Source organism: Bos indicus x Bos taurus, chromosome 26 (assembly GCF_003369695.1).
Source record: "Bos indicus x Bos taurus breed Angus x Brahman F1 hybrid chromosome 26, Bos_hybrid_MaternalHap_v2.0, whole genome shotgun sequence".
Taxonomy (NCBI): Eukaryota; Metazoa; Chordata; class Mammalia; order Artiodactyla; family Bovidae; genus Bos; species Bos indicus x Bos taurus.
In genome coordinates, this window is record NC_040101.1 from 34,692,523 (window position 1) to 34,705,057 (window position 12,535).

The following is a 12,535-nucleotide window of genomic DNA, read 5'->3' on the forward strand; positions in this document are numbered from 1 at the left end:
TGTGTGAATAGCTGCTTTTATTCCTCAGTATTTTCATCTGTGCTTTTGTGATAAATTTTCAACCCAGATCTCCAAATTTGAATGGATAAAACTCTTTCTTCCTTTTCCCAGTTTTTCATTTAAGCCTCTACCTTGGACTCCCTACTTATCCAGAAACACATTTGCAGTTGTCCCCTGAGATTTTTTTTCTCAGTCAGATCTACAGTTGTCTATCTCCTTGAGTTTTTTTTTCCTCCATGTCAATTTCTTATTTCCTCTAGTTGCTTTCAAGGGAAGCCTTCAGAGGATTTACACCCTGGCCAAAATTGCTGTTGAGTTTATGTTGACTGTTTTTCCTCTCCCAGCAACTGACAAAAGACAGGAAGGGGTGGAGCCAGAGATAAGGGATGCTCTTGGTAGGAGGCTGCTCATTTGCCTCTTGAGTCCTGGGGAAACCTCTGTTAACAGCCTCTGGTTTTCGCTTGTGCATCCTAAGGGGTGCTGAATAATGGATACTCTGTAGTCAGAAGGTCTTTTCTGACTTTTAAGAGTGTTATTTCCAGATTCAAGGGCTTACATCATGTCCTTAAGGGTGAAAGAGCAGGGCTTATCTGTCAGATTGTGAAAAGCCAGTATTGTCCATAAAGGCTCATTATGCATTAATGGTCCTTGCTGTGTGCTCCCTCATTCTGTGAAATCGATCACCTAGGAAATATTAGCTGCTCCAGCTGGTCAAAGGAGTGGAGGAAGAGGACGAATTACAGGGAATGTCATGGAAGTGAATGCTTGAGCCTATGGCATGAAACTGTCTAAGCTGTGTTATGTCCCTTTGACAAGAGTCTCTGCTGCTGCTGCTGCTAAGTCACTTCAGTTGTGTCCGACTCTGTGCAGCCCCATAGACGGCAGCCCACCAGGCTCCACCGTCCCTGGGATTCTCCAGGCAAGAACACTGGAGTGGGTTGCCATTTCCTTCTCCAATGCATGAAAGTGAAAAGTGAAAGTGAAGTCACTCAGTTGGGTCCGACTCTTAGTGACCTCACAGACTGCAGCCTACCAGGTTCCTCTGTCCATGGATTTTCCAGGCAAGAGTACTGGAGTGGGATGCCATTGCCTTCTCCGAAGAGACTCTGCATGTTACCCCAACTCCTGGGTGCCAGCCTGTTGGCTTGTCTTTGAGGAGGAGAGAGCGGAGAATGGTGTTAAGGTATTGCAAGTGAAGTTGCGACCCTGTGGACTGCAGCCATTGGAATGGGATACATAATTGAGAGGAAGTTATCATCTAACCACTGAGGTCACTTTCCTAGTCTGATCAGGACTGGGAGAAGCACCATAATTCGTCTTGTCCTGGAGCTGTTTTCTAAGCTCTGCTCATTCCTTGGCATACCTTGTCACTGCTCCCTGGATGAGAGGGAAACAAGTATTCTTTGCATTTTACAGGTGAGAAGCTCCATGCCCAAAGGTCAGGCAATTTGAATTTACAGATTTTTCAGTGAATGAACTATTTCTTAGCTTCTTTGTAAAGGAAAAGGTAAAGGCTCATTAAAAATGAGCAAATGTCATAAAGTTAACTTTTAAAGGATAATTTGACTTCCAGTATGTCTCAGAGGAGAGCCTGAAAAGCTGCATGGTAGAGTGCCCGGGACAGGAACTCAGGCTGACCTCCAATCCTGAACACCACACTGGGTGACCCTGGTTATGTCACATGCCTTCTCTAGGGTTCAATTCTCTGTGAGGATAAAATAAAGAAACAAATGACCAAACCATTGATTTTGTACCCTTTGAATACGAGGGCCCCCCTTTTTATTGTTAAAAAGTGTCCCAGCCTCTCCTATGGCATTGGTTCTATCTTTAACCACTAGTTGATTGAGAAAATGTGTTATATACTCAGAAATGTTTTCCAGTAAATTTGGGTTGTGTTATTCATCTGTGAATATCTGTGCCTAAATGACTCTTGTGTTAATCACAAGAGCCTCTGTTTACACTTGACAGGCTTGTATGAGAATATTTATTTAATCAACTTGCAACAATGGCCATAGTTAATCTAGTTAAACTATATATAAGACTTTTTATATGCTAAGCAGTATTATAATATGAACATATTCTTTCAGTAATCCTTGTGATGCTTCTAAGGTAGATACAATTAAGATGCCCATTTTATGGATGAAAAAAACTGAGTCATAGAAATGTGAAATACTTTGCCCTTGTCATGCAGTAGTGAGTGGATAGAGCTGGATTTTGACTGAGTGATCTGACTTCAAAGGCCATGGCCTTAACCTCTATATCATAATAATATTGTAATAGGAGCTATTATTTTGTGAGTGCCTACTCTGTGCTAGCTGTGCACTTACATTATCTTTTTCTTCACAACCCAGGGACACAGGACACACGATAAATTGCAGAACTGGAATTTGAAACCAGGCAGATTGACTCCCAGGCCGGCTTTAACTACAGTATTCTGCCCTCTGATAAGCCATAACTATCAGTATTTCATTGGTTAAAGTATTACCCAGCACCCAGGTCTGAGAAGTGCTAATCGTGGGACAGGTCTCATCATGAGGGGTAGGACTCTCCTGGGCTCCTCACCCCTGAGACCCTTGTGCCCAGGGCGGTTTGCTAGGCTGGTCTCAGCCCCAGTGCTCTTAGAGCTCAGAGCATCTCAGAGAATAGCAACTCCCCTTCCTGTTCCTCCTGAAAAGCTAGAAGCCATGGCCCCACCTGGGAGAATTGACAGTCCAGCCATGGGAGTCCATGGCCATGCGGGCAGGGAAGAACACAAGAGCAGAGGAATTGGATGATTTGCCAGAGAAAAGTCTGCCCGGGTGGCCAGGAGGGGATTTGGGGCAGTTTTTATGACAAATGAAGATTACCAGGGAGTAGACAGATCCACCTTGCCCAGCCAAAGATGGGGCCTGTAAAGTGGGAGCTGAGTCCAGTCCAGGACAAAATGTACCCATGAAAACCTGAGATGAAAAAGGTAATTTCTATGTGGCACTTAGCACCCCTTGTGATTGTTGATACTGTTATTAGCACCAGTGTGGGTGAACTGGAAAGGTCATCTGTAACTGAGGTCTGTGGTGTGTTTTCATATGTAGAGTACACTGCCTTCTCAGGAAATGCCGTCAACCTGAAAGACAACTTTCTGAAGGACATTCTGATCTTGTAGAAGGCTAGGTTCTTGACCAAGCACTTGGCCTAATTTTAATAGAGATGACTACTCAGATAAGCTTCCCTGGTGGCTCAGAGGTTAAAGCGTCTGCCTGCATTGCAGGGGACCTGGGTTCGATCCCTGGGTCGGGAAGATCCCCTGGAGAAGGAAATGGCAACCCACTCCAGTATTCTTGCCTGGAGAATCCCATGGACGGAGGAGCCTGGTGGGCTACAGTCCATGGGGTCGCAAAGAGTCGGACACGACTTGACTTCACTTTCGCTCAGATAAAAAGATACGGACATAGGTAGGACCTATATAGGGTAAAGAGGTCAAATGCATACAGATAGATGAAATTAAGGTGATGTACCAATGATTTACATCCATTTCTTTAAAAATTACACTTTCAAAGCTTTAATGTGATCAGACTCTATATGCTCAGTCGTGTCTGACTCTTTGCAACTCCATGGACTGTAGCCCACCACCAGGCTCCTCTGTCTGTGGGATTTCCCAGGCAAGAATACTGGGGTTGGTTGCCATTTCCTTCTCCAGGGGATCTTTCTGACCCAGGGATCGAACCTGGGTCTCCTGCATTACAGGTGGGTTCTTTACCAACTGAGCCACCAGGGAAGTCACAGTCAGACCCTATGACTCAGCAATTCTCCAGTTAACCGCTCAATAGAAAAGTGTCCACATGGCATGAAAGACATATCAAGAATCTTCAAAGCGGTACTATTCACAATAGCCCCAAACTCGGAACAACTCAAATGCATTAACAAAAATGAAATGGAAAAATAAATGCTGGTATATATACATATATTTATAACAAAGAATGAAATGAAACACTGCCTCAGTGAGAATGGAGGAATTACAACCATGCATGATAATATGGATCAGACAGATATACAGTGTTGACAGGAAGAAGCCAGACATAACACATAAATACCACATCATTAGAGTTATAGAAGACTAATCAAGCCAAATTAATCTATAGTGTTAACTAGCATTCATCTATGGTCGGGATCATGGTAACCTTTGCCAGAAGGCTAGTGATGGAAGGAGGCACGAGGGGGTCTTTGGAAGTTCTGGTAGCGTTCAGTTTCTTTGATTCTGATTCCATGGACTCGCTTTGTTTGTGATACTCCATCCAGTTGTTTATTCACAAATCATGTCCTTATCTGTTTGTGTGATATGCCTCAATAAAATGCTTACATTAAAACTCTTGTGCTTTGTATACAGGATCAAGTAGTATAAAAATGTGGACAGCCCACGGTAAAAAGCCTTCCCCACACCATTTCCCAATCTTACTTCCCAGAGGTAAATGCTGTTTAACAGTTTGCTGCAAAACTTTTCAGACATTTTTCCATTCATGTAGCATTTTAAAAATCAAATTACCATGTCATGATGAAATATTTGGATGTCATTGCTTTTGCTTTCTGCCTTGTTTTTAATGTAGCAAATCAAGAATTAAAGCCATCTTGATGTCATAGGAAAATAAAATCTCGGTATCAGCCTGACCAGGATTAAAACTTGTCTCCTCCCTGTGTTAGCTGAAGGGTCAGCCTCTGAAACCTCAGTGTGGGAGTAATAGTACTTGTCTTCAAAGGTTGTGGTGAGGATTAAGATGGTGTTAGATAGATCCTAGCAGTTTGACTAACACACGGAAGGCATTGGGATGCAGTGGTACTATTAAAAAATATTAATGGTAGCTAGAAGGCAATGGCACCCCACTCCAGTACTCTTGCCTGGGAAATCCCATGGACGGAGGAGCCTGGTAGGCTATAGTCCATAGAGCCGTTAAGAGTCGGACACAACTGAGTAGCTTCACTTTCACTTTTCACTTTTATGCATTGGAGAAGGAAATGGCAACCCACTCCAGTGTTCTTGCCTGGAGAATCCCAGGGACAGAGGAGTCTGGTGGGCTTCCGTCTATGGGGTCGCACAGAGTCGGACACGACTGACACGACTTAGCAGCAGCAGCAGTGCATATTGAGCACTTACTATGGGCCAGACTTTGTTTTAAACTACAAATGTAATTTCATTTAATTGAACCATGAATGAGGTTGATCCTATTATAAATTTCATTTGATAGAGACTTCCCTGGTGGTCCAAAGGTTAGGACTCAGTGCTCTCACTGTGGTGGCCTGGATTCCATCCCTAGTTAGGCAGTTAAGATCCTGCAAGCCAAGTGGTGGAGCAAAAAAAAAGTCATTTGGTAAATGAAGAAGCCTGGGCACAAAAAGTATAACTGCTCAAGGTTATGTGTTTAGTGAATGGTAAGGCTTTGGGCTGTGGGTGATTGTTATTGGGGCTGTTGAAAAGCACATGGGGGGACTTTCCTGGTTGTCCAGTGGTTAGAGTCCGCTTTTCAGTGCAGGGACGCAGGTTTGATTCCTGGTTGGGGAACTAAGATCCCACATCCCTTGGGCAGCTAAGCCCACGTGCTGCAGTGAAGAGTCCCAAGTGATACAGCTAAGATCTGATGCAGCCAAATAAATATTGAAAAAAAGAAAAAGCATACGGGGTTCAGAGGGACTTGTATGGGGACTTTTGAGAGACTGATGACTTCTTGATCAATTAATCAGGGTATTCTACTTTGCTGTCTGCGTTTTAATTCTATTCCTATGTAAGTAATAATGGTTGATCTTTCAGACTACGAGAGCTTTCTCTCTAAATGGCCACCCCTTAGCATTAATAGTTTCCTTTTGCACTGAACCGTGAAGTGAAGCTAGATTAAGGCACAGCTCACTTACAAGGACCTAAACTACTTTATTGCCTCATTTTCTTAAGAAAAATGGTTATAGAGTAACTAAGAACAGTTTGAAACATTCTTGGGGTTTTCAGGCCGACTTGCCTAAGTACATACAGCTTCTGTGGCTGTAATGTGGCTTCAAAGTCTGTGCCATAACCTCGACCCACAAACAAATTGAGTCAGAAGTCTGACTAAGGAGAGTTCAAATTCCACATCTAAATGGTATAGTGTGGGGCTGGGCTCTGCTATGTCACCCAGCTCAGAGTCTTTTAAATTTATATATCTGAATACTTTGACACAGCTGCTAGTTCAAAGGAGGTTGTCCCTCAAGGTACATGGCACTGAGATTGAACTTGAATTCCAAATTTCTTTAGTTCAGTCTTGTTTTCTATGATGTTAAAAATGCTAAACTATCATTGTTTAATATTTAATTAATACAGCCAACTTGTAAGATGGATTTAAGGTAATTTACAGCAGTAAAATACATAGCTACAAAATTTCAAACATAAAAACACACATCAGAAGATGTAACAAAAAACTGGAACAAAGAAGAAAGAGGTGTGCCAGGACCTTTATATCAGATGGTTTCTGTAGTTGCATACTGCATTTAGCTGTGAGTTTTCTGGCTGAGGCATAATAGGAATCATGTTAAGTTGTTTAGGCACCTGGAATGAAATGACTTGTGCAGTACTCTACTTGCATTTAAGGATGTTTATCAATGTTGTCGGAGAAGGCAATGGAACCCCACTCCAGTACTCTTGCCTGGAAAATCCCATGGATGGAGGAGCTTGGTGGGCTACAGTCCATGGGATTGCTAAGAGTCGGACACGACTGAGCAACTTCACTTTCACTTTTCACTTTCATGCACTGGAGAAGGAAATGGCAACCCACTCCAGTGTTCTTGCCTTGAGAATCCCAGGGGTGGGGGAGCCTGGTGGGCTGCCATCTATGGGATCGCACAAAGTCGGACATGACTGAAGTGACTTAGCAGCAGCATCAATGTTGTAGGGTCAATGTTAAAGGATCAAGGTTAACAGTATTCTGTGAACATTCAGGAAATTCACCTGTATTTCTGTCCACAGATAAACATCAGAGCACCTTTTGAATAGGGACAATTTTTTCTTTGCAGGATTGGGGGTGGGGGCCAGTGGAGACTTTGCATCAGAGTTGTTTCAACTGATTGACAAGTATTATATTTGGTTAAAACCTCCATCTCTGTCAAAGGAGTGGCAGTACAATTTATCATCCAGGCTGGAACACTGTTGAGAGTGAAATAGGGTGCTTTTGATAATTAAGCTGGGAAAACAGGTTTTGTCCTGGACAAACCAGGGTGTCTTATAGTCTTGGTTATAAAACTTTTCTACATAAAATTTTTAAACTAAGCCAGTGGTCACAAGCATGTTTGCCTGAAGGGGTTGGGAGGCAACAAAAGGGTTTTGACTTGAGGGTGAGGTAATGGAAAAATCAATAGCAGCAAGAAGGATGATAAATGGCAACTGGTTCCAGGTTTCTGTGTTGGGGACAGAGGAGCATGGCGTGGACTAATTGAATGGAGAGTGTCTGCCTCAGCTAAAGCAGGCAGAGTAATTAAAAAGCCGAGATAGTAGGCAAGGTTCATTTATTGGGCCCCCTCAATCTTGAGCCTAGGGATTAAAGGAATCCCTTCTCGCTGTCAATAGAACAGATAACTTTAAGTGTAAGTGCCTTCAGGCAAGTCCTCTAGGGGAAGCCAGCCTCCAAATGGCTGTCCTAGAGGCTGCATGGTCGACCCTTGAATGGATCTGCTTCTCTCAACTGCTGTTAGGGACTATCTGTAAAGGCAGTCACCTTAATGTCAGTAGAGCTAGGTCTAAGTGGTTGTTTCTTGGCAGTAACCGGACAGTTGAGTCAGAGGCTATGTTTAAATTCCTTTGTTGTTCCCCATTGTTTTCCAGATAAAGTACAGATAAAGCCTTGTTAAAAAGAAAATAACAGAACTCTTGCAGCCAGATCTGTTTTTATATTTCCAGACTCATCCCTCTCCTCCCCCTTTGCTTCCTGTGCTTTATCTATGCCAGTCCACATGCAGTTCCTATAAGCCGGAACGCTCTTTTCTGCCTCCTGTGGTGCCTTTGCACAGTTTCAAGCAATGCCTCCTCCAGGGAGTCTTCCCTGCTTCCACCTTTAGGCTCTCATTGCGTCTTTACTTGTTTCTAGTATCGGCTGCTGTACATGCCTGTCTGCCCCAGGAGGCTGTGAACTTGAGAGTGTTCTCTGCCTGGGGCATTTTGTATAATCCTCACGACAACTTTCTGACACCAGGACAGTTATCACTCCTATTTCATAGGTGAGAAGAGGGAGGCACACAGAGGTGAAATATCCCACTCAGGGGTACTTAGCTCATAAGCGTCAGAGCCAGGACTTGATTCCTGGCTATCTGACTTCAGAAGCCACATCTTAATAAGCTACACTGTCTTTCAGAAAGTACTTAAGGAATGTCTGTCTGATGAGTGAATGAATGAGAGAAAGGAGGTAACAGGAGGGATAAAATAGGTATATGCCATAATACAGAGGAAGAAAGTCATCTTTTCATTTGCGATGGCCAGTGGGTATGCATCCAGGTTTATATAAGAGCATTAGTTATTTAGATGTGTGTGCAATGGCACCCTACTCCAGTACTCTTGCCTGGAAAATCCCATGGACGGAGGAGCCTGCTGGGCTGCAGTCCATGGGGTCACTGTGAGTTGGACACGACTGAGCAACTTCACTTTCACTTTTCACTTTCATGCATTGGAGAGGGAAATGGCAACCCACTCTAGTATTCTTGCCTGGAGAATCCCAGGGGCGGGGGAGCCTGGTGGACTACCGTCTATGGGGTTGCACAGAGTCGGATACGACTGAAGCGACTTAGCAGCAGCAGCAGCAACATGTGTGGTAAGTCACTTCAGTTGTGTCTGACTCTTTGTGATGTAAATTGAAGAAAAGGGCTTGTAAATTGAAGAAAATAGGTGAGCCTCATCATAATCCTATTCTGTGCCATTTAGAAGTGAAATTCAGTGCATCTTCTTTTGTGTTCAGGAGTCTGACGGCAGTGCACAGGCTTTAATGATGCAGTGAAGGGCAGATGTACAGGTTGGCCTCTGAGCAAAGTGTCTGCCTGGCGGGGCAAAGGGTGAGAAAGACTTGAGTGAATTCTGCAGAAAATGGCAGATTGTTCCTTAGTGGAAATTGTGCTTAACCCCATTTATTCTCAGGCAGGAAAAGTTGTGATCAAATTGTATGGTCTCTGAGGAAGAAAGCTGGAAGAGGGTTTTGCGGATGTCCATTGAAATAATTAATGGGCCTGTCTCTTTGGAGCAGAGTGTAGGACTTCTCTTTAAGAAGCTGAAGCTGACTCCTTTATGAGCTGGTTCTGATGGAATTTGAGGGTCAGGAGGAAATTAGAATAGACAGTGTGGCAGACTGGTTTAAGTGGAAGGACTCCAGAGCCACACAGCCCGCCACTCACCAGCTGTGTAACCTCAGGCAAACTGCTTAACCCTTGTTACTCTACTTCCTTCTCTGTGATGATGTCAATAATGTTGGCTACCTGATAGCATCTCGGGAGGATTGGTGAATTAACCCTTGCCAGACGCTTTCACTGTGTTTGACACATAATTAGCACTCATTAGCTGATGAATGTTGCTGTGATTGTGATGAATAGTTGATGTGCAATAAGGATCGGAGTCCTCCATTCAAGATGGGAACTAACCAGAGGAGACGCAGGCCTTCTCTCCTGAGGGCTTTTCATTTCTGATTTGAGTATTTTATAAGGGAAGGTGTTACTGGGTCCCAGCTCAGCACAGACCAGTGGAGATGGTTAATAGATGGCAGGAGGTACCCAGGCCTTGGTAGGAGTTTGGGACACTCCAGTTCCCTGTGTTGAAGGCCACAACAGATGAATCTCCTCAATTCTGGATTTGTCTTCAGCTCTGACAGTTATTTGGGTTTGGAGCTTCTGCTGCTGGCACTGTGGTAAAGCAGGAAAGGAACGGAGTTTGGTTAAATGAGAGGATCTGGTTTCAAGTTCAGGCTCCAACCTTTAGCAGTGTGAACTTGAGTCAGTCACAGCTTTTCTGGGTTTCAATTTCCTCATCTGTAAAATTATCTTACATGTTAATGGTGAGTTCATCGTCATTATTATGTCAAGTAGCAGAAAGTATGTGAAAGAGCTTTGTAAAAAGCAAGTCCCGTAATTTCATTTAAATCTACTTTTTTCCCCTAGAAATAAACAGCTCATGAAAGAATATGGACTCTATTTGTGTGTGATTCCGTCCAAGTTCCATCTGATGATAGTGTTTTACAACTTTCTGAGATTTCTTTTAACTTCCCATTAATTTGGCTTAAAAAAAAAAAAAGACCAGAAGAGGGGATGGCCAAGCCTTGATTACTCAGGCTCAGGGCTCTTAAGACTGGTTCTAGCTCGTCCAGAATCTGTCAGGATGTTTTGAGCAGAAGTGTCTCACCTTCAAGACAGTTTAAACCAAGTGCTGGAAATTCCAGAGTTCTTAGCAGCTGAGCATATGCAAGTAAGAGGAAACTCTGTTTTCTTTTTCTCAAGCTTTTTGTCCCCCCAACCCCCACCTTATTTTAGTTTTGTGAGTGGTCGCATTCCAGGAGAGTGATGCTGGGGAAGATGGTTATTTGATTCCTTTTGAAATAGTCACTTTTTTAAAAAGGATGAAACGAAGCAGCATGATTACATATTTAACAACGCAAGGTATTTTGGATTCAATCATTCATTGGACACATATTCATTGCCCACATACTGTGCTGGTCACAGCTAGGCACCTGAGGACATCACAGTGCAAAAGGCAGACAAAAGCCTGCTCTCACACTTATGGCTCTCAAGCATTATATATAAACAAATTCAGAAAACAGACTTACAGACTTAATGTGACAAGTGCTGTGAAGAAGAGAACGTATGAAAAGGTTGACAACGGGCCCTAATTTAGACTGGAGATCAGGAATGTCTTCTGTGAGAAGGGTCATTTAAGCCCAGAAGTTAATCAGGCAGTGGCTGCAGCAGTGCCAAGGCCCTGAGGCAGGAAAGAAGGAAGGAAGGCCCCTGTAGCTGGAGCTTAGGCGGGGGATGGCCTGGGCCTTAGGGAACTCATCCGTGATTTTGGGTTTTATCCAAGGGAACTTCTCTTTAACATCATGAGAATTGGTTATGACAAATGAGTTCATCAGGCTGCTCTCCCTGGAGACAGAGTAAATAAAGTGATGCTTAGTGCCATTTTTAAAACAAGGGGTCTGTGTTGTTCTTTAGAAAAGGGAAAACATATACGAAGTCACACCAGGTCAGTCTTCTCAGGAAGACAAGCAGAAAATGAGAGGAATTTGTTTTTACTGCACATACTGTGACTCAGAGCTAACTCCCTGAAGTCGACTGAAAGGAGAGCGGCCATGCTTGCCTGTATTAAATTTCTTTTCCCAGTGGCTGCATGGGAAGAAGGTCCGAACCTTAGATTGGGGGCTTTCATTTTCTAAAGGCCAGATCTCTGGTAAACGGATGATGGGAAAGCCAGAAAGGAAGGTTAGGAGGTCAGGATCTCTGCACTGGTTTCCACATCCTGCTACATTCCAGGAGAGTTTTGCCTGATAAAGTCATAGCATGTCTGAACCGGAAGGAACCTTGGGGACCAAAGTCATCCGTCCCTTATTTTGTGGGGTCCAGGCACTGATGAGGGGAAAACCTTGACAGCAACATAACACTGGCCACCTCAGGAGGTCAGTGTTTCCTTCTGGCAAGGGCTGATTGGAAACTGTGGCTGCTGAAAACTGCATCAGATACAGAGGCTCAGGGCATAAGCCTGTGTCCTAATTTGGTGTGTTGGGCCTCTTCTCTGTGGTTCAGCCTTATGGAGACCCTCAAGTGTTCACAAAATCTTCCTCACTGGGCTCCCAGGAGTCAAAGGCCTTTTCCAAGGTGAGGCCAGAACCCTGTGGGTGCTGGGAGCCTGGGTGTAGTCTGCTCCCAGAGGGCTTGGACTTCCATCGAGGAAGGTCTTTTAATGCCAAGGTCATGACTGACCTTGGGATGATGGTCCTGTTTTTAGTATGCTGCCAAGTCCTTCAGTCGTGTCCGACTCTGCACTCTGTGGACTGTAGCTCACCAGGCTCCTCTGTCCATGGGATTCTCCAGGCAAGAATACTGGAGTGGATTGCCACACCCTCCTCCAGGGGTTCTTGCCAACCCAGGGATCGGACCTGCGTCTCTTACATCTCCTGCATTGGCAGGCAGATTCTTTACCACTAGCACCACCTGGGAAGCTAGATGTTTTTAATATACCTTGGTTTAAAAAAATACTTAATAGTAAAACACATCTCTGAGCTTAGTGCTGCTTCAAAATGAGTTTGTACTTTGTTCATCACAATAGTGTCTGTATTCACTTGAAAAATAGTTGTACAACTCCAAATGAGGCATGATAATTATTCAGGTCACACGTAATGCTCAGCAGGCAGATGGATTTGATGACCCACTGCAGTCATTGGCTGGCTTCGCTCAAGCATGGTGGCCCATAAATTTGGAACCCCTTGTTTTAGAAGCATTGGCGTGAAGAAAATCAGCCACCTGTAGGGGCTGACCCTAATAGTTAACTTTTTGGCTACGAGGAACCAGTGTATACTGGTTCATA

At 43.9% G+C, this 12,535-nt stretch overlaps 1 protein-coding gene across 1 annotated transcript in view; it reads left to right on the forward strand.

The window, feature by feature from the left end:
* Positions 1-12,535, forward strand: part of PDLIM1 (PDZ and LIM domain 1) — a 40,792-nt gene that overhangs the window by 3,468 nt on the left and 24,789 nt on the right. The gene's annotated exons all lie outside the window — the stretch shown is intronic.